The sequence below is a fragment of the Pristiophorus japonicus genome, chromosome 5 (assembly GCF_044704955.1).
Source record: "Pristiophorus japonicus isolate sPriJap1 chromosome 5, sPriJap1.hap1, whole genome shotgun sequence".
NCBI lineage: Eukaryota > Metazoa > Chordata > Chondrichthyes > Pristiophoridae > Pristiophorus > Pristiophorus japonicus.
In genome coordinates, this window is record NC_091981.1 from 84,157,012 (window position 1) to 84,177,437 (window position 20,426).

Here is a 20,426-nt window from a genome sequence, read left to right on the forward strand (position 1 = left end):
TAGCCTGAAATATCTTTGGTGAGGACCTGATACCAGAGAGAAACTTAGTGTATGAATAGAAACCCTTGTGTATGTTGACTGTCCTTGTCAACATGGAGTTGAACATAGGCGTGGGCGATATCCAGTTTTGTGAAGACTTTGGCTCCTGCCAATTCTGCATGCAGGTCCTGTGATGCCGGTAAAGGGTACTGTTCATCATCAACTGCTCAATTCAAGGTAATTTTATAGGGCCCTGTTTCCACCACCATTCTGCGCCCTTTTTTTGGCATCCGCTGTTTTTTTTGGAGCGGACTAAAATCTGCAAGTTTCGCCAAGGTTTCTGCGCCATCCTAAACTACTTACGGCCGATTGTTTTAGTTCCCGATTTTTTGACATCACTGGGGATGCCAGCTGCCAGCAGCGCCCTTTCTGACCATTTAAGCGAGTTTGGCCAACTAAGATTTTTTCCCAAAGGGCACAGTACACCGTTCTGAAAAACCTTAACTGCACTTAAGAAAATTGGAGCAGAGAAGAGAAAATCGGCACAGAGTAGATTCCATTGTTTTAGCGGAGCTGAGGTTTTGGAAGGAGGGGAGAAGACACGACACCTGGGGCGGGGGGCCTTTTGGCCCAGGATAGCAGTGGCACCAACAGCTGGGGTGGGGGGCCATTCGGCCCAGGTTAGCAGTGGCACCAGGGGTGGGGGGGCCATTCGGCCTGGGTTAACAGTGGTACCGGGGGCGGGGGCACCTTTCGGCCCGGGATAGCAGCGTCAATATTCATTTAACACCTCATTCTCCAAGACTCCACTTCCTGGAGAGCAAACTCTTATCCCTTTTGAGAACTGCAATGTTTCTTAATAGCATTACAATATGCTCAGTATATTACTGTTGGTTATACAGCACTCTGGGGGACTGGAGTATCTTTGAGTTTATGTGAAATACATTCAAGTGTATGCTATATAATCTTCCCAATTTGGCTTAGACCAGAGCAAGTTAAACCCGTACAGGAGTCTTGTTTTGCAGGCAATTGGCTGGACTATAATTGCAATGAGATTAACCACCTTCTGTGCTCTACAATGTAAAATGATAAATGATCATTTGAACAATGAAGCATTCAGAACATGTACCCTTTAAGTTTCTTCAACTCTTCCACAATTTGAATGATAAAAACCGGCTTCTGCTGTAATGGACAGATTTTCCCTGGAATTTGGACTTCAGATGCAAAGGTCAAACTGGTGGGTCTATTGAACTTAAGAGATGGATTTCACTTTGCAGCCTCAGCCCTGCAGTATGTCCCTTATTACCGTGGCACCCTAAGTTTTTCAGCGCAGACCTTAAGCTCCACCCACAGAGCTTAAGGACAATCTGCGCCGCTCCAAATTGAAAGTTTATTCTGGTGAAACTTGCAACTTTTTTTTTGGCGCAGTCGGACACTAAAAATTCAGACGTACCTCTACAACTGCGCCAAAAATCGGCCATGTGGAAAATTGGCCCCATAATCCCCGTATCATTTTGTCTGCTTTCGGAACTACAACTAACAGGGTGGGCCAGTCACTTCTATCAGTCTTTACTAAAACTCTGTTTTTCTCCAACTTATCAAGCCTTTGCTCAACCTGCAATTTTAATGCATATGGTACCGGCCTTGGTCTATCGAAAATAGGTTTGACATCTAACCTAAATAGACTGTATTAGAGATAGCGAATCAGCCATGATCATATTGAATGGCAATGCAGACTCGAAGGGCCGAATGGCCTACTACTGCTCCTATTTTCTATGTTTCTATGTTTCTGTGCATTGTATCCCTTGATGCCCTTGTATGAGTTCTCAAACATGTTAGCATATTTCTCCAGCCGAGTATCGAGCCGAGACATAACCATTTCTGTACTACAGACACTGTACCAAACCAAATTAAGCACTCTTAGCCAATCTTTGCTCATAAATGTTGGCCAATTGACGTATTTCACTATAGTAATAGGTATTGTTGCTTGTTGCCCCTGGTATTGTACTATACATTCCATTTGTCCAAGCATCTGCAGTTTTTCCCCTGAATATGTTTTGAGCTTCGCTGAGCTTGCCTTTAGTGGTATGCCCCTGAAATTCTTGTAATACACATCCTAACTCATTATTGAGCAATCAGCCGCTGTATCTATTGTCATATTAATCCATCGATTATTAATCAGTACTAATGTTCTGAAATCCTGACATAAGTAATGTATTGCCTTACCCTTCACTACATATACACCAAAACCTACTGTTCTGATCGGTTTCTACCCAATGAAGTGGTTGATTATCATTGGGCCTGACCTTGGATTTATATGCGGCTGCATTGTTTCCCCTTACTTGGCACTGGTATCATCTTGCCCACTTGAACCAATGCTGTGTGCGGTATCACTGCCATTACACCGATGACATTGATTCGTCTTGGTTTCATAACTCTCCCTCCGACTAGGGCTCACCCTCTTCTGCCTTTCTGCTGTAAACTGCTACTAGTGCTGGTAATGGGTGAAATTCCTGAATATTTTTATCTGCCATCTCCATGGAGGTAGCTATCTTGCAAGCTTTCTCAAAAGAGAGATCATCTATACTTTACAATTTTTACTCTATGCATTCATCCGTTAGTCCACACACAAATTTATCTCGAAGAGCCCTACCAAGAAATCTTTCAGAATTGCAGTGCAGAGATAATTTTCTTATCACAACAATGTATTCACTGATGACTTCATCAGGCCTTTGGTTTATCATTGCGAACATATGGCTCTCCGCTATTTCTAAAGGCTGTGGATCAGACTGATTCTGCAATATCTGTTGTATGTCTGAGAATGAAGCATACGTAACCTTTCTCAGGGTTAACAAATTCACTAAAAATATATAATTATATATAACGTTTATAATTATCTGCTCCAATCATGACTGACATAATAGCTTTCATCTTCTCCTGAACTGCTTGATTGATTAATTGCCACACCTGCTGAGACTTCACTAATGTCATTAGCTTTAAAAAATCATTTGCAATCTTTTTCTGTAGGATCTAAATGATTCCTTATTCTTGTCAAAAGCTCCCAAATTACTGACATAGCTCGTTGTCACATCTATATTGCCTTCTTAGCTTAGCTTAATAACTGTTAATCACTTTCAATAAGTGAATTGCTTTTGAATGACTCTAAATGGCTTTCTACAAGCTCGTTTTGTCAGTTCAACACTGTTCACTACTCACAAAAAAAAGTGGTACTGCCAGACTCTCAACTCTTTTGAGAGACAACATAAACATTAGATCGAGTGCCCCCCGATGTGGGGGACACTCCAGACACTTATAACTGCCCTCTTTTCTGCCAGACTCTCATTCAGGAACCACGATGCCGGGCTGTGCTCCACTTACATTTAATTTCTCGGAAAAGGAAATTCCACCAACATTTCTTCATGAAGAAATCCCATCCTTGTTTGCTAATGAATTTGCTTCATGGGTTCTTTGCTTAAGAATTCATAGCAACACATTGCTATAAAGAACTAGTTGGTTTATTAACAAAGGTTTAACAATCACACCTCACATTATCAGTTCATCCACTAGGCTCACAACTGCATACCTCATTGTGGATGACCTAAACCCAACTGACTGGGGTTTTATTAAGTCATGTGAACATAACGTGACTGGTTAAGCCACTCACAATGCAACAGCTTTACAACTATTTTAATATACCTTTAAGCCAAGTGCCCCCTTTTGTAAGGGCACAACAATCCACAACTTAACTAATAAACATTAAAGGGAACCTTGACAAATCAAATTAAATTAAAATTTTGTTCCCTGTTGAAATGATGCACTCCAGTCCCTCCAGTGCCACCTCTCGCGAAAAGCCTTGCGCATACTGGCGGACACCTTGGTATGATCACAGCCACGGAAGAGAGGCAGACAGTCGGGCTGAACCACCCCCTCGATCGCCCGCTGCTTGGACCTTCTAATGGCCACCTTGGCCAGGGCAACAGCTCTACAACTATTTTAAGTTGCACCTGTAAATCAAGTATCTCAAATAACTCAAGTGCTCCATGGTTAAGGGCGGGGCACTAAAACCGGCACAATTAGACAAATTAAAATTTGGACATTACATGGTTCAAATTAAAATTTGTTTGCCGGGGGTGATGATGCACTCCAGTCCGTTCGGCGCCCACCTCTCGCGAAAGGCCGCGAGCATACCAGTGGACACCGCATGCTCCATCTCCAGGGACACCCTGGTGTGAACATGGCCATGGAAGAGAAGCAGGCAGTTGGACTGAACCACCCCTTCGACCGCCCGCTGCCTGGACCTTTTAATGGCCACCTTGGCCATGGCAACAGCTCTACAACTCTTTTTGAATAAACAATATCAACATTAAATCAAGTGCCCCCCAATCTGCGGGACACTACAAACATTTCACAAGGCCCTTTTTTTTTTGTTTGTTTTTTTGTATTTTTGTAGGTTTTTTTTGTGTTTTTCTTTTGTGCTCTAAAACCATAATTTACAAGTGCCCCCTATAAAAGGGGAGGGGGACACTAAAAACACCGGCAATTAAAACAAATTAAACTTTAAAACATAAAATCAAATTAAAATTTGGTTGCCGGGGTTTATAATGCACTCCAGTCCCTCCGGCGCCCACCTCTCGCGGAAGGCCGCGGGAGTACCGGTGGACACCGCGTGCTCCATCTCCAAGGACACCCTGGTGTGAACATTGCCACGGAAGAGAAGCAGGCAGTTGGACTGAGCCACCCCTTCGACCGCCCGCTGCCTGGACCTTTTAATGGCCACCTTGGCCATGGCAACAGCTCTACAAATCTGTGAGCATACTCACAGGTGCATACATTATAACTGCCACCTGCTACATTATGCTAAGTCAGCCATTGAAAATTAATTATTGATGGAATGAGGAAGGAAAATGACCTGTTAACAATTGGGTTACTTTAACTTCCCTGTGTGCAGCCTCATCTGTGCATTCCTCACTGGTGTTCCGGAATATTCTGGAATGTGGTGTTTCTAAAGTAAAAAGAATGACATGCATTTATGTAACAACCTCAGGATTTCCCAAAGCTCTTTATAGCCAAGGAAGTACTCTTAAAGTATAGTCACTGTTGTAATGTAGGAAACAAAGCAGAATATTTGCACACAGCAAGCTCCACAAACAACAATGCAATACTGACCAGGCCATCTTTTTTTAAGTGATGTTGCCCGAGGGATAAATATTGGCCAGGACACCAGGGAGAATGCCCTTGTTGTTCTTTGAAATAGTCCCAAGAGATCTTTTACGTCCACCTGTGATCAGGCCAGGCCTTGATTTAACATCTCATCCGAAAGATGGCACCTGCAACAGAAGTACATGTTAGCATGGACACAAAGGGTGAAGGGTAAAGGTTAAAGATGTGTTTTTGTTGCCAAAAATGGAATGTATTTTTGCCACATCAGATCTCTATCCATAAAATTGGCGAAAACTGAATGATGTCCCCTAACTGTTACAATTTACCAATGTTTATTCACTAGTTCAGCTGGAAGTCAGCTGCATGATGATGGTTTAAATTGATTGGCTGATAATGCTGCAAAGTTGAGGAAATAAAGAAATTGCATATAGCACCTTATTATGCCTCTCAGAAACATCCCGCAGCACTTTCATACAATGAATTATTTTGAAGTACAGGTTCGACCTCCCAAATCCGGAAACCTCGGGAACAAAGCCGTTCCGGATTTCGGGTATTTCTGGATTTCGGAACGTATTTCCGACGTCCCGAATCTGGCTGAGGTTCGGGTATTTCCAGATTTCGGAACCCTTTGACCGGCTGACTTTTATGTACGATGTACAGGGCCTGTATTTTCCGATTTATCGCTTTGCACTGACACCTTATTGGAGATGCTTCTGAGAAGCCTACACAAACAAATGGATGTCTTAAACCCTGTAATACCGCTGGATGCCCTTGTAATTAAAGAGATACTCTGTACAGGTAATAACATTTCACTTTGACTTATTTTCGATCTCTTGCAGTATAGTCTGGCTTAATGACTGTAGCTGTTCTGCATTGGTTGAACATGCTGAGCATTGAGTCTAAGATTCCTGGATATCTTTTGGTTTTATCCTTCACTATTTTTACACTATATATGGAATACAGGCATCACTTACTTTTTTTTCTTATGTGCAGCACTCTAGATTTGTTATTACTGCATTAAATTTTAGCTTTCAATTATCTACCTAGATGTATATTTTATCTGTAATTTCTGACTGTCTCTTCTGATACCACCGTCCCACCTAGTTTGCTACCATCTTCAAATATGAAAAGGAATGTACTCAAAGCATGAAAATGTAAAATAAAGGTTTTTATTTGTTAAACAGTACAGGTATGAAATATAAAACAGTAAATTAAGACTTTTCTTTGGCAAACAAAGTACAGGAACCGGTATGAAACAGAATCGTCTTCTTCTTAGGCAGTCCCTCGGAGTCGACAATGATTTGCTTCCACATTAAAAATGAGTTCTCAGGTGATTGATGAGTCCAATGCGGGACCTACAGTCTCTGTCACAGGTGGGCAGACAGTGGTTGGTGGGACGGGTGGGTGGGGTGCTTGGGTTGTTGTGTGCTCCTTCTGCTGTCTACGCTTGGCTTCATCCTGTTATGTATAAAGAATAATCTTCCTTCCTGTGATCCACTTCGTAAGTAAGCTGCACAGAAATAGGTACAGTTACAATTGGCTGAAGGTTGTGCTTGAGGTAGAGGGCTCAGCAATAATGTCTGGGTCTGATGATAGACCAGCAATAGGATTATTAAATGTGGAAATTGCTGGTGTAGTTGTAGGCTGTAGGTCTTGGGTATTCTGCTGCAACATCCTTTGAAACATTATGCTTAATGTTACTTGTTTAAATAATTTGGGCTTTTCTTTGATTAATTTTTCCTGAATTCTATACACCTGCATTATTTCCTCTTCACTATGCAGTTTTGTTGCTCTTAGGCGTTAATTAATTCTTGACAAAGATTGATTGTTTTGTCAATGGGCACTTTTTTGACTTGATTATCAACTTCAACATCGTCATCCTCACTGTTTTCATCCTTTTCTTCTGGATGCAAAACCATGCCCATAAATCTCCATCTGTCACTGCATGCACAACGGGAGCATCGTTGTCGATGTCCATGACTTCTGCGACACCGTCTTCATTAAATTCATGCGTAGCTTCGCAATTCAGCCCTCTTGCGTATTCTAAAAGTTGAGCAATCATTTCCTTCTCCCTGGACACATGAAAGCCTTGAAAGTCAACATCATCATGATCAGCATCATCGTCATCTTCACTAAATATACTTACTGGCTAGAGGTTATGCCAAGCATTGACCAAGTTGTCTGCAGTTACCAAGTTCCATACATCCGCAGCTGCCCATATGGTGTCCTTCACAGAGCAACCTTTTGAGAACGCTTTTATCCCCATGCCTCTGTTCACAGCACTAAGCAAACACCCCCTAAATTCGTTTTTGTAGAGACACTTCATCAATCTCAAAATTCTTTGGTCCATTGGCTGTATCAGTGATGTAACATTTGGAAGTAAGTAGATTCCATGAACATTATCTTTGACTAAAAACTCAGCATCAGGGTGTGCTGAGCAATTATTGAGCAGCAAGTATATTTTGCAGTTTTCTTCAAGGCCAGCTTCTGTGCAATGAGCACATGGCTGGGGGACAAAGTGCTTCTCAAAGCAGTTCAGAAAGATTGTCCTGGTTACCCATGCTTTCTTATTGGCATAATAATGCACTGGCAATACTCTCACACCCTTGAAAGATCTTGGGCACTGGCTTCTCCCGATGACCACAAGCATACACTTATGTGTCCCAGCCGCATTTGCAGCAGCAGGCACAGTCAATCTATTTCTGGTGTCTTTTACACCTGCTGGCTGCAATTCTTCTGCTGTCACGAATGTCTTTCTCAGTATATAGCGCCAAAACAGTGCTGGCTTGTCGGCATTGCACATTTGCTCAGTAAAAAGGTTTTCATAGAAACATAGACATAGAAACATAGAAAATAGGTGCAGGAGTAGGCCATTCGGCCCTTCTAGCCTGCACCGCCATTCAATGAGTTCATGGCTGAACATTCAACTTCAGTACCCCATTCCTGCTTTCTCGCCATACCCCTTGATCCCCCTAGCAGTAAGGACCTCATCTAACTCCTTTTTGAATATATTTAGTGAATTGGCCTCAACAACTTTCTGTGGTAGAGAATTCCACAGGTTCACCACTCTCTGGGTGAAGAAGTTCCTCCGCATCTCGGTCCTAAATGGCTTACCCCTTATCCTTAGACTGTGACCCCTGGTTCTGGACTTCCCCAACATTGGGAACATTCTTCCTGCATCTAACCTGTCTAACCCCGTCAGAATTTTATATGTTTCTATGAGGTCCCCTCTCATTCTTCTGAACTCCAGTGAATACAAGCCCAGTTGATCCAGTCTTTCTTGATAGGTCAGTCCCGCCATCCCGGGAATCAGTCTGGTGAACCTTCGCTGCACTCCCTCAATAGCAAGAATGTCCTTCCTCAGGTTAGGAGACCAAAACTTACACAATACTCCAGGTGTGGCCTCACCAATGCCCTGTACAACTGTAGCAACACCTCCCTGCCCCTGTACTCAAATCCCCTTGCTATGAAGGCCAACATGCCATTTGCTTTCTTAACCGCCTGCTGCACCTGCATGCCAACCTTCAATGACTGATGTACCATGACACCCAGGTCTCTTTGCACCTCCCCTTTTCCTAATCTGTCACCATTCAGATAATAGTCTGTCTCTCTGTTTTTACCACCAAAGTGGATAACCTCACATTTATCCACATTATACTTCATCTGCCATGCATTTGCCCACTCACCTAACCTATCCAAGTCGCTCTGCAGCCTCACAGCATCCTCCTCGCAGCTCACACTGCCACCCAACTTAGTGTCATCCGCAAATTTGGAGATACTACATTTAATCCCCTCATCTAAATCATTAATGTACAGTGTAAACAGCTGGGGCCCCAGCACAGAACCTTGCGGTACCCCACTAGTCACTGCCTGCCATTCTGAAAAGTACCCATTTACTCCTACTCTTTGCTTCCTGTCTGATAACCAGTTCTCAATCCATGTCAGTACACTACCCCCAATCCCATGTGCTCTAACTTTGCACATCAATCTCTTGTGTGGGACCTTGTCGAACGCCTTCTGAAAGTCCAAATATACCACATCAACTGGTTCTCCCTTATCCACTCTACTGGAAACATCCTCAAAAAATTCCAGAAGATTTGTCAAGCATGATTTCCCTTTCACAAATCCATGCTGACTTGGACCTATCATGTCACCTCTTTCCAAATGCACTGCTATGACATCCTTAATAATTGATTCCATCATTTTATCCACTACCGATGTCAGGAATTAGTTTGACTAACTCATCCAGAAATTCTCAGCTGCCTCATGATCTGCTGAGGGTTTTCACCACATACTTTCAATTGCCTGATGGCATGACACTTTTCAAATTTGGCTAGCCAACTAGAAGAGTACTCGTATGTATTATGTTCCTAACACAGATGAGGCTGCACACAGGGAGGTTAAGGTAACAGTGACCTCAGTCTTTAATAAGACACTCCAGAGTGAGGAACAGGCCTTAGGAGCTGGCTTATATACAGTACTGGGATCCCTTGGGACTTCAGGGGATGAGCTCCCTGGTGGCGGAACATGGGAGTGCATGCTTTACAGATACACAACATCACTCCCCCGACAAAGTCAAAGTGAAAACTATTTACAAGGTGAGGCGGTCGGGAGCCTTTCTTTCCCTGGTGGACCGTCTCGGTACAAATGTCTGTTCTAGTGTGTTGGCTGTGCCCTCGCTGGGCTGGCGTGTTGTTGGCCCTGCAGGGCTACCACATGAGCCTGGCCTTGCTGGGCAGTTGGGCATGATGGGTTCAATTTCCTGGTCCGGCATGGTGTCGTTGACCCTTTGGGTGTGTGTTGTGGGCTCAAAAAAGGTGGTGTCGACTCTGGGTTGTTCAGGGCTGTCTGTGAACCGCAGCCTTGTTTGGTCCAGGTGCTTGCTGCAAATTTGTCCATTGTCAAGTTTGACTACAAACAACCTATTCCCTTTTTTAGTTATCACCGTGCCCGCAATCCACTTGGGACCATGTCCATAGTTTAGCACATAAACAGGGTCATTCAGATCAATTTCTCGTGACACAGTGGCGAGACCATCGTTTACATTTTGTTGCTGTCGCTTGCTCTCTACCTGATCATGCAGGTTGGGGTGAACCAGCGAGAGTCTGGTTTTAAGTGTCCTTTTCATGAGTAGCTCAGCCGGGGAACTCCTATGAGTGAGTGGGGTCTCGTGCGGTAGCTGAGCAGTACTCGGGACAGGCGGGTTTGGAGTGAGCCTTCTGTGACTTGTTTGTACTGCCCACTCTGCCTGCCCATTGGAGGCTGGTTTAAACAGGGCCGAGGTGACATGTTTGATCCCATTGCGGATCATGAATTCTTTAAATTCGGCACTGGTGAAATATGGCCCGTTGTCACTGACCAGTATATCAGGCAGGCCGTGGGTGGAAAACATGGTCCTCAGGCTTTCAATGGTGGCGCTGGCGGTGCTTCCTGACATTATTTCACATTCAATCTATTGTGAAAAAGCATTCACCACCACCAGGAACATTTTACCGAGAAATGGGCTTGCATAATCGACATGGATCCTTGACCATGGTCTGGAGGGCCAGGACCACAAACTTAGTGGTGCCTCTCTGGGAGCATTGCTCAACTCAGCACACACGCTGCATTGCCATACACAGGACTCTAAGTCAGAGTCGATACCGGGCCACCACACGTGGGATTTGGCTATCGCTTTCATCATTACTATACCCGGGTGTGTGCTGTGGAGATCCGAGATGAACGTCTCCCTGCCCTTTTTTGCTAGCACTACACGGTTACCACACAACAGGCAGTCTGCCTGAATGGACAGCTCGTCCTTTCGCCGCTGGAACACCTTGATTAGCTCTTGCATTTCAGCGGGGATGCTGGCCCAGCTCCAATATAGTATACAGTTTTTTACTAGGGACAGCAGAGGAAATTCGCCCTGGAAAAGTTTGCAATGCCTGGATCAAAAAGGGAAGGAAATTTAATAAGAACCTGGGTACATGAGGCCTCATCGACATGTGATTGTGCTCGAATATCATCCCAGTTCCAGTGGATTTTGCCCAGCCAGCTCCTTCCAAGCAGTGTGGGGCCATCAACTGGGACAATCCAGAGTGGCAGTTCGTGCACCGTGCCCTCGTAGGTGACCTTGACCATGGCGCTGCCCAGGACAGTGATAAGCTCTTTGGTGTACGTTCTCAGTTTCATGTGGATGGAGCTCAGGGCTGGTCTGAATGCCTTGTTGCACCACAGTCTCTCAAACATCTTTTTATTCATGATGGATTGGCTAGCGCCAGTGTCCAGTTCCATGGCTACGGGTAACCATTCAATTTTACTTTTAGCATTATAAGTGGATATTTCGTCGAAAATGTGTGCACCCTGTGTACTTCAGCATCTGCCTCCTCTCTCTGAGGCTCAAAATTGCTTTGATCCACCATGGACCGATCTTCCTCTGCCATGTGGTGGTTAGCAGGTTTTGCAGAGCTTGCAGCTCGTTTGCAAGCTCATTGGAGGTGCACCATTGTTCCACAGCTCTTGCAAACATACCCTTTGAAGCGGCATGAATAGGCTGAATGTAAGCCTCCACAATGCCAACAAGGTGTGGATTGCCTTGCATTCATCCTTTGTTGGGACTGTGAGTCATCTGGGTCACCTGAGGCCTGCTGGCAGTTGCAGACTCGTGCGTTCTGCCCTGTACATTTCTGCTCGCAAACACAGTTCCAGTTAATTTATGAACATTGCTAGCACTTGTGTGCTGAGAGATTTGTTTGGTGTTGTCACTGGTGGACATAAACACCTGTGCTATCGCAATGGCCTTACTGAGGGTTGGTGTCTCTACAGTCAAACGTTTTCATAGGATGGTCTCGTAGCCAATGCCCAGTACAAAAAAGTCTCTGAGAATTTGCTCCAGGTAGCCATCAAACTCACATTGATCTGCAAGTTGTCTTAGCTCGGCGACATAGCTCGCCACTTCCTGACATAGAAACATAGAAAATAGGTGCAGGAATAGGCCATTCGGCCCTTCGAGCCTGCACCGCCATTCAATAAGATCATGGCTGATCATTCCCTCAGTACCGCTTTCCTGCTTTCTCTCCTTACCCCTTGATCCCCATCATCTCTCTGCGGCAGGGAATTCCACAGGTTAACACCTCTGAGTGAAGAAGTTTCTCCTCATCTCAGTCCTAAATGGCCTACCCCTTATCCTAAGACTATGTCCCCTGGTTCTGGACTTCCCCAACATCGGGAACATTCTTCCTGCATCGAATGTCCAGTCCCGTCAGAATCTTATACGTTTCTATGAGATCACCTCTCATCCTTCGAAACTCCAGTGAATAAAGGCCCAGTTGATCCAGTCTCTTCTCATATGACAGCCAAGCCATCCCTGGAAGGTCTGGTGAACCTTCGCTGCACTCCCTCAATAGCAAGAACGTCATTCCTCAGATTAGGAGACAAAAACTGAACACAATATTCCAGGTGAGGCCTCACTAAGGCCCTGTACAACTGTAGTAAGACCTCACTGCTCCTATACTCAAATCCCCTAGGTATGAAGGCCAAAATACCATTTGCCTTCTTCACTGCCAGCTGTACCTGTATGCCAACTTTCAATGACTGATGAACCATGACACCCAGGTCTCATTGCACCTCACCTTTTCCTAATCTGCCGCCATCCAGATAATATTCTGCCTTCGTGTTTTTGCCCCCAAAATGGATAACCTCACATTTATCCACATTATACTGCATCTGCCATGCATTTTCCCACTCACCTAACCTGTCCAACTCACCCTGCAGCTTCTTAGCGTCCTCCTCACAGCTCACACTGCCACCTAGTTTAGTTTCATCTTCAAACTTGGAGATATTACACTCAATTCCTTCATCTAAATCGTTAATGTATATTGTAAAGAGCTGAGGTCCCAGCACTGAGCCCTGCGGCACTCCACTAATCACTGCCTGCCATTCTGAAAAGGACCCGTTTATCCCGACTCTCTGCTTCCTGTCTGCCAACTAGTTCTCTATCCACTTCAGTACATTACCCCCAGTACCATGTGCTTCGAATTTGCACAACAATCTCTTGTGCGGGACCTTGTCAAAAGCCTTTTGAAAGTCCAAATACACCACATCCACTGGTTCTCCCTTGTCCACTCTGCTCGTTACATCCTCAAAAAATTCCAAAAGATTCGTCAAGCATGATTTCCCTTTCATAAATCCATGCTGACTTGGTCCAATCCTGTCACTGCTGTCCAAATGCACTGCTATTTAATCCTTAATGATTGATTTCAACATTTTCCCCACTACTGATGTCAGGCCAACCAGTCTATATTACCCGTTTTCTGTCTCCCTCCTTTTTAAAAAAGTGGTGTTACATTAACTACCCTCCAATCCACAGGAACTGATTCAGAGTCAATCCAGAACTGTTGGAAAATGATCACCAATGCATCCACTATTTCTAGGGCCACTTCCTTAAGTACTCTGGGATGCAGACTATCAGGCCCCGGGGATTTCTCGACCTTCAATCCCATCAATTTCCCTAACACAATTTCCTGCCCGATAAGGATATCCTTCAGTTCCTCCTTCTCACTAGACCTACTGTCCCCTGGTACATTCGGTAGGTTATTTGTGTCTTCCTTCGTGAAGACAGAACCAAAGTATTTGTTCAATTGATCTGTCATTTCTTTGTTCCCCATTATAAATTCACCTGAATCCGATAGCAAGGGACCTATGTTTGCCTTCACTAATCTTTTTCTCTTCACATATTTATAGAAGCTTTTACAGTCAGTTTTTATGTTCCCTGCAAGCTTCCTTTCGTATTCTATTTTCCCCCTCTTAATTAAACCCTTAGTCTTCCTCTGTTGAGTTCTAAATTTCTCCCAGTCCTCAGGTTTGTTGCTTTTTTTAGCCAAATTATATGCCTCTTCCTTGGCTTCAACACTATCCTTGATTTCCCTTGTTAGCCATGGTTGAATCACCTTCCCCATTTTATTTTTACTGCAGACAGGGATGTACAATTGCTGAAGTTCATCCATGTGATCTTTAAGTGTTTGCCATTGCCTATCCACCGTCAACCCTTTAAGTATCCTTTGCCAGTCTATTCTAGTCAATTCACGCCTCATACCATCAAAGTTACCTTTCCTTAAGTTCAGGACCCTAGTTTCCGAATTAACTGTGTCACTCTCCATCTTAATAAAGAATTCTACCATATTATGGTCACTCTTCCCCAAGGGGCCTCGCACAACAAGATTGCAAATTAGTCCCTTCTCATTACACATCACCCAGTCTAGGGTGGCCAGCTCTCTAGTTGGTTCCTCGACATATTGGTCTCGAAAACCATCCCTAATACACTCCGGGAAATCCTCCTCCACCGCATTGTTACCAGTTTAGTTAGCCCAATCAATATGTAGATTAAAGTCGCCCATGATAACTGCTGTACCTTTATTGAACACATCCCTTATTTCTTGTTTGATACCTCACTACTATTGTTTGGTGGTCTGTACACAACTCCCACTAGCGTTTTCTGTCCTTTGGTATTCCGCCGCTCCACCCATATCGATTCCACATCATCCAGGCCAATGTCCCTCCTTACTATCGCATTAATTTCCTCTTTAACCAGCAACGTCACCCCACCTCCTTTTCCTTTCTGTCTATCCTTCCTAAATGCTGAATACCCTTGGATGTTGAGTTCCCAGCCTTGGTCACCCTGGAGCCATGTCTCCGTGATGCCAATTATATCATACTCGTTAACTGCTATCTGCGCAGTTAATTCGTCAACCTTATTCCGAATACTCCTTGCATTGAGGCACAGAGCCTTCAGGCTTGTCTTTTTAACACAATTTGCCCCTTTAAAATTTTGCTGTAATGTGGCCCTTTTTATTTTTTGCCTTCGGTTTCTCTGCCCTCCACTTTTACTATTCTCCTTTCTATCTTTTGCTTCTGACTCCATTTTATTTTCCTCTGTCTCCCTGCATTGGTTCCCATCCCCCTGCCACATTAGTTTAACTCCTCCCCAACAGCACTAGCAAACACTCCCCCTCGGACATTGGTTCCGGTCCTGCCCAGGTGCAGACCATTCGGTTTGTACTGGTCCCACCTCCCCCAGAACCGGTTCCAGTGTCCCAGGAATCGCTGGCATGTGTAGAACCGATACCTCGCCATCAGCACGCTCTCCCTCGGGTTAAGATGCTCCCGAACCAGTGTACACAGCTCCTCATACGACTTATCTGTGGGTTTCACCGAGCCAAAAGATTCTTCATGAGGCTGTAGGTCGGTGCCCCGCAAACTGTGAGGAGGACCACTCTCCTTTTTGCAGCGTTTCCTTCTCCGTCCAGCTCGTTGGCTACAAAGTACTGGTCTAACCGTTCGACATAGGCTTCCCAGTCCTCACCCTCCGAGAACTTCTCCAGGATGCCCACAGTTTGCTGCATCTTTGCGTTGGATTCGTATTCTCGTTGCCAGTTATTGTGTTCCTAAGGCAGATAAGGCTGCTCACAGGGAGGTTAAAGTAACAGTGACCTCAGTCTTTAATAAGACACTCCAGAGTGAGGAACAGGCCTTAGGGGCTTGGATCCCTTGGGACTTCAGGGGATGAGCTCCCTTTTGGCGGCACATGGGAGTGCATGCTTTACAGATACACAACTGTATGTATATTCAATTCCCAGTTCTGTATAGAATATCTTAGCTTGTTGCACCACCATTGGGCCAGACAAAGGAACCTTTTCACTTCTCCTCTGATGCCACCACTCTATCAATACTCGATCTAAATGATCACATTTAGGCTTATGCATAGTTTTTCTATTAATCATTTCCTTCTGAACATCACTTTCTGCATCAAACTTCATGATCTGTTCTTTCTGTTTTCTGATATCATAAATGGTGGAGATTCCAACAGCATAATCCTGATTCATTCTTCTCAATGAAGCACCTCTATCTAATCTCTGGTGTAACTCCACTTTCTTTGCAATTGACAATGAACTATGCTTCCTCTTTGCTTTACCTGTATTACCCATTGGGCTTTTTGACATGGTTGCAATGACAAACAACAAATTCACAATCTACCTATGCAGACTTTTAAATCGGGAAAAACACCACAGCGATTGAGTCAGGTTGGGTGGGGTCTGATCAAAGGGAGTACGTGGGTCAGGTGGGGTTGGCTCGGGTCACACGTGGGTTAGGTGGGGTCACCCTATAATGTACGTATCTCTGTTTAATGCCACTAATTCATTTAGCAAAATGCTGATTTTACAACTGCATGTATTTTTATTAAAATCATGAAAACTTCAAATGGAAAAATTCATTGCTTGGGTCACACCTCGGTTAGGTCGGGTTGGCTCGGGTCACACGTGGGTGAGGTTGGGTCAGCTCAGTTTGTGGTCATGGGGCATTGCGATTGCAGCTCCATGTTTGCGCGGTTTGAAAACAAAGGCCGGTTTTGGAGACCGATTCCGGATGACTACGCTGTGCCTGTATTTTCTAATGCACCGTTTAATGGTAAGTGTTGAGCAGCTATGATCAGTGGAAAAAAAATTTTGTTTTTGGATGACTGTTTTGTATTGCGCCGTTTAAAAAATACAATATCTAGTTTCACCGGTCTTGCACCTGTGGTTTTGAAATACCGCTGAAAAGCAGATGGCCAGCGAGCAAGACTGGAAATAGTGCTTTCACCTTAATTTTGAATTTTGGCACACTTGTATTCTGGGCGAAAAAAAAGCCTGAGAAAAACTTGCGTTGCAGCCCCAAAAAGAGCGCTAGGTATGAAGACCTGCAAAAAAAGTAAGTTTAAGTTTTTATTTTTTAATTCTTTTTCAGCAGTTCAATAGTTCAGTGTCTTGTGAATGTTTAATGATTTTTTTTGTTTTTTGCAATTTTTTTTTGTGTTTTCTCCCTTCCGAGGCCTCTCTCACAACGATAATCGCCCTCAGACTAAAGTTGGCGAGGACCACAGTTTCCACCGCGAATCCTGGTGCAACGCTGATTTTTGTCGCTGGGCCTTTAAAAAATAGCAGAGTGATTAGTGGTATTTTTGGTGAAAAATGCCAAAAAAATACTAGCCCTATGTGCGCCGTTTAAAAAAATGTTTGGATTTCTGAACATTTTTCTGATTTCGGATGACCCCTCCAAGGATCAAAGCGATGTCCAGATTTCGGAACATTCTAGATTTTGGAACTCCGGATTTAGGAGGTTGAACCTGTATAGCTATTGTTGTCTTGTCGGCAAACCGAATAGACATTTGTAATGGAGCTCGCTATTGGACTACTCTACCTAGTGGACTATTGATGTAAAACAATAAAAACCATGTGCTATGCATAGTTGTCAGCAGCCATGTTACTGCAAGTGTGTGTATTAGCTATGCCTCAAGAAACCACAATGTTTTGCACATAGCAAGGCCCCACAATCACCGTAGAGATGAATGCTTAATTGATGACGTTGATTCAAGAAACATAGAAACATAGAAAATAGGTGCAGGAGTAGGCCATTTGGCCCCAGCCTGCACCATCATTCAATAAGATCATGGCTGATCATTCACCCCAGTACTCCTTTCCTTCTTTCTCTCCATACCCCTTGATCCCTTTAGCCGTAAGCGCCATATCTAACTCCCTCTTGAATATATCCAATGAACTGGCCTCAACAACTCTCTGCGGTCGGGAATTTCACAGGTTAACAACTCTCTGAGTGAAGAAGCTTCTCCTCATCTCAATTCTAAATGGCTTACCACTTATCCTTAGACTTTGTCCTCTGGTTCTGGACTTCTCCAACATCGGGAACATACTTCCTGCATCTAACCTGTCCAGTCCCGTCAGAATTTTATATGTTTCTCTGAGATCCCCTCTCATCCTTCTAAACTCTAATGTATAAAGGCCCAGCTGATCTAGTCTCTCCTCATATGTCAGTCATGCCATCCCGGGAATCAGTCTGGTGAACCTTCGCTGTACTCTCTCAATGGCAAGAACGTCCTTCCTCAGATTAGGAGACCAAAACTGAACACAATATTCCAGTTGAGGCCTCACCAAGGCCCTGTACAACTGCAGTAAGACCTCCCTGCTCCTATACTCAAAACCCCTAGCTATGAAGGCCAACATACCATTTGCCTTTTTCACCACCTGCTGTACCTGCATGCCAACTTTCAATGACTGATGTACCATGACACCCAGATCTCATTGCACCTCCCCTTTTCCTAATCTGCCGCCATTTAGATAATATTCTGCCTTCTTGTTTTTGCTCCCAAAGTGGATAATCTCACATTTATCCACATTATACTGCATCTGCAATGCACTTGTCCACTCACCTAACCTGTCCAAGTCACACTGCAGTCTCTTAGCGTCCTCCTCACAGCTCACACTGCCACCCAGTTTAGTTTCATCTGCAAACTTGGAGATATTACACTCAATTCCTTCATCCAAATCATTAATGTATATTGTAAATAGCTGGGGTCCCAGCACTGAGCCCTGCGGCACCCCACTCGTCACTGCCTGTCATTCTGAAAAGGACCCGTTTATCCCGACTCTCTGCTTCCTATCCAGGACACAAAGTGGGTATCCAGTTCTTTTTCAAAAAGTGCCATGGCTCCCGATGGCCTGCACCCCAGGCTGTCGAAAGAAGTCCGAGAGGAAGGCCTCGAAATTGGATTGCTTTTTGTCTGCTTTACAGGTGTATAATGGTTGCCGAAGGGTCTAATAATACAGGTGGTGTATGCAGGTTCATTCCCCGCTAGGTGCATCACCCACCATATTGGTTAGGGATTTTCTGTAGGCAGGATTGAAACATGTGTCGAGCCCTTTGCAAATGTAAATAGGGACCATAACAATTGTTTCAGGACTCCTGTACATAATTTGATTGCGACTGCCCACAGCATTCACTTTACATTCTGCGGTCAGTTTCCTTTAGCTGCTCAGCAGCTCCTCCCGCTTCTGCTGCTCCACTCTGTGGCTGACAACCTGCAGATCTCTCCACACCAGGCTGCTGACAGTCATCTTACTCCTCGTCCGAGCTCCAATCTAAGGCAGCCACCCAACCACCCTGATCTTGAGTCTCAATGCCTCCAAAGTACAGAAATTAGCCTCTCACCACAAGTAATCTCAACAAACTCCTTCCCAGTGGGAGGTAAGAAAGGAGCTGTGAGCACTGAGTATTTATTGTTGTATTTGCTTGATTTTTAATGAGCCCCATGAATTGCCATTCCCTTCTCACCTTGGTTTCAATGGCGAGTTTCAGGAAGCCTGGGAAACCTGTGTGCATGCGCCCTTAAATTTAAATGCCAGGTAAAATATTATTGAAATACACTATTTTTAATATTCTAATCATTAACTCATCTTTCTAGAGAGGGTTATGTACATGCAGCCGAAAACGCCTGCATTAAACCCGGAAGTTGGTGCGTTGAAGCCGGCTTACATTTTTGACGCATTTAACCTCTTACCTGCACGTAAGCCACGAAGACAGAGAAGTGAGTAAAGTTTCTGGATCGCTAGCAAAGATCCAGCAGAGATATGATGAGCAAAATAGCCTCCTTCTGGTGCTGTAAGGATCTATGATGAAATTGGATCTTTAACATTCATCCTAATATTTTAGCACCTCATCAGAAAGATAGCATCACTATCAAAGCAGCACTCACTCCGTATTGCACTTAAGTCCGAAAGTAGGATTTGAACTCACCATTTTATAGCTTAGCACATGAATCCTACTAACTGAACCAAGCTGATACTTATGAAACATAGAAAATAGATGCAGGAGTAGGCCATTCGGCCCTTTGAGCCTGTACTGCCATTCAATAAGATCAGGCTGATCATTCCCTCAGTACCCCTGTCCTGCTTTCTCTCCATTCCCCTTGATTCCCTTAGCCGTAAGGGCCATATCTAACTCCCTCTTGAATATATCCAATAACTGGCATCAACAACTCTCAGTGGCAGGGAATTCCATAGGGTAACAACTCTCTGAGTGAAGAAGTTTCTCCTCATCTCAGTCCTGAATGGCCTACCCCTTAACCTAAGACTATGTCCCCTGGTTCTGGACTTCCCCAACATCGGGAACATTCTTCCCGCATCTAACCTGTCCAGTCCCGTCAGAATCTTATACATTTCTATGAGATCCCCCCTCATTTTCCTAAACTCCAGTGAATAAAGGCCCAGTTGATCCAGTCTTTCCTCATATGACAGTCCAGCCATCCCTGGAATCAGTCTGGTGAACCTTTGCTGCACTCCCTCAATAGTAAGAATATCCTTCCTCAGATTAGGAGACCAAAACTGAACACAATAGTCCAGGTGAGGCCTCACTAAGGCCCTGTACAACTGCAGTAAGACCTCCCTGCTCCTGTATTCAAATCCCCTAGATATGAAGGCCAA

General features: G+C 44.3%; 1 long non-coding RNA gene across 2 annotated transcripts in view; it reads right to left on the bottom strand.

The window, feature by feature from the left end:
• Positions 1 to 20,426, bottom strand: part of LOC139263839 (uncharacterized) — a 138,160-nt gene that overhangs the window by 104,453 nt on the left and 13,281 nt on the right. For both annotated transcript variants that reach the window (XR_011593222.1, XR_011593223.1), the window contains exons 2-3: positions 5,146 to 5,306; positions 4,889 to 4,981 (exon numbers count right to left, since the gene is read on the bottom strand). This is a non-coding gene — a long non-coding RNA (uncharacterized lncRNA). The remainder of the gene's footprint in view (positions 1 to 4,888; positions 4,982 to 5,145; positions 5,307 to 20,426) is intronic.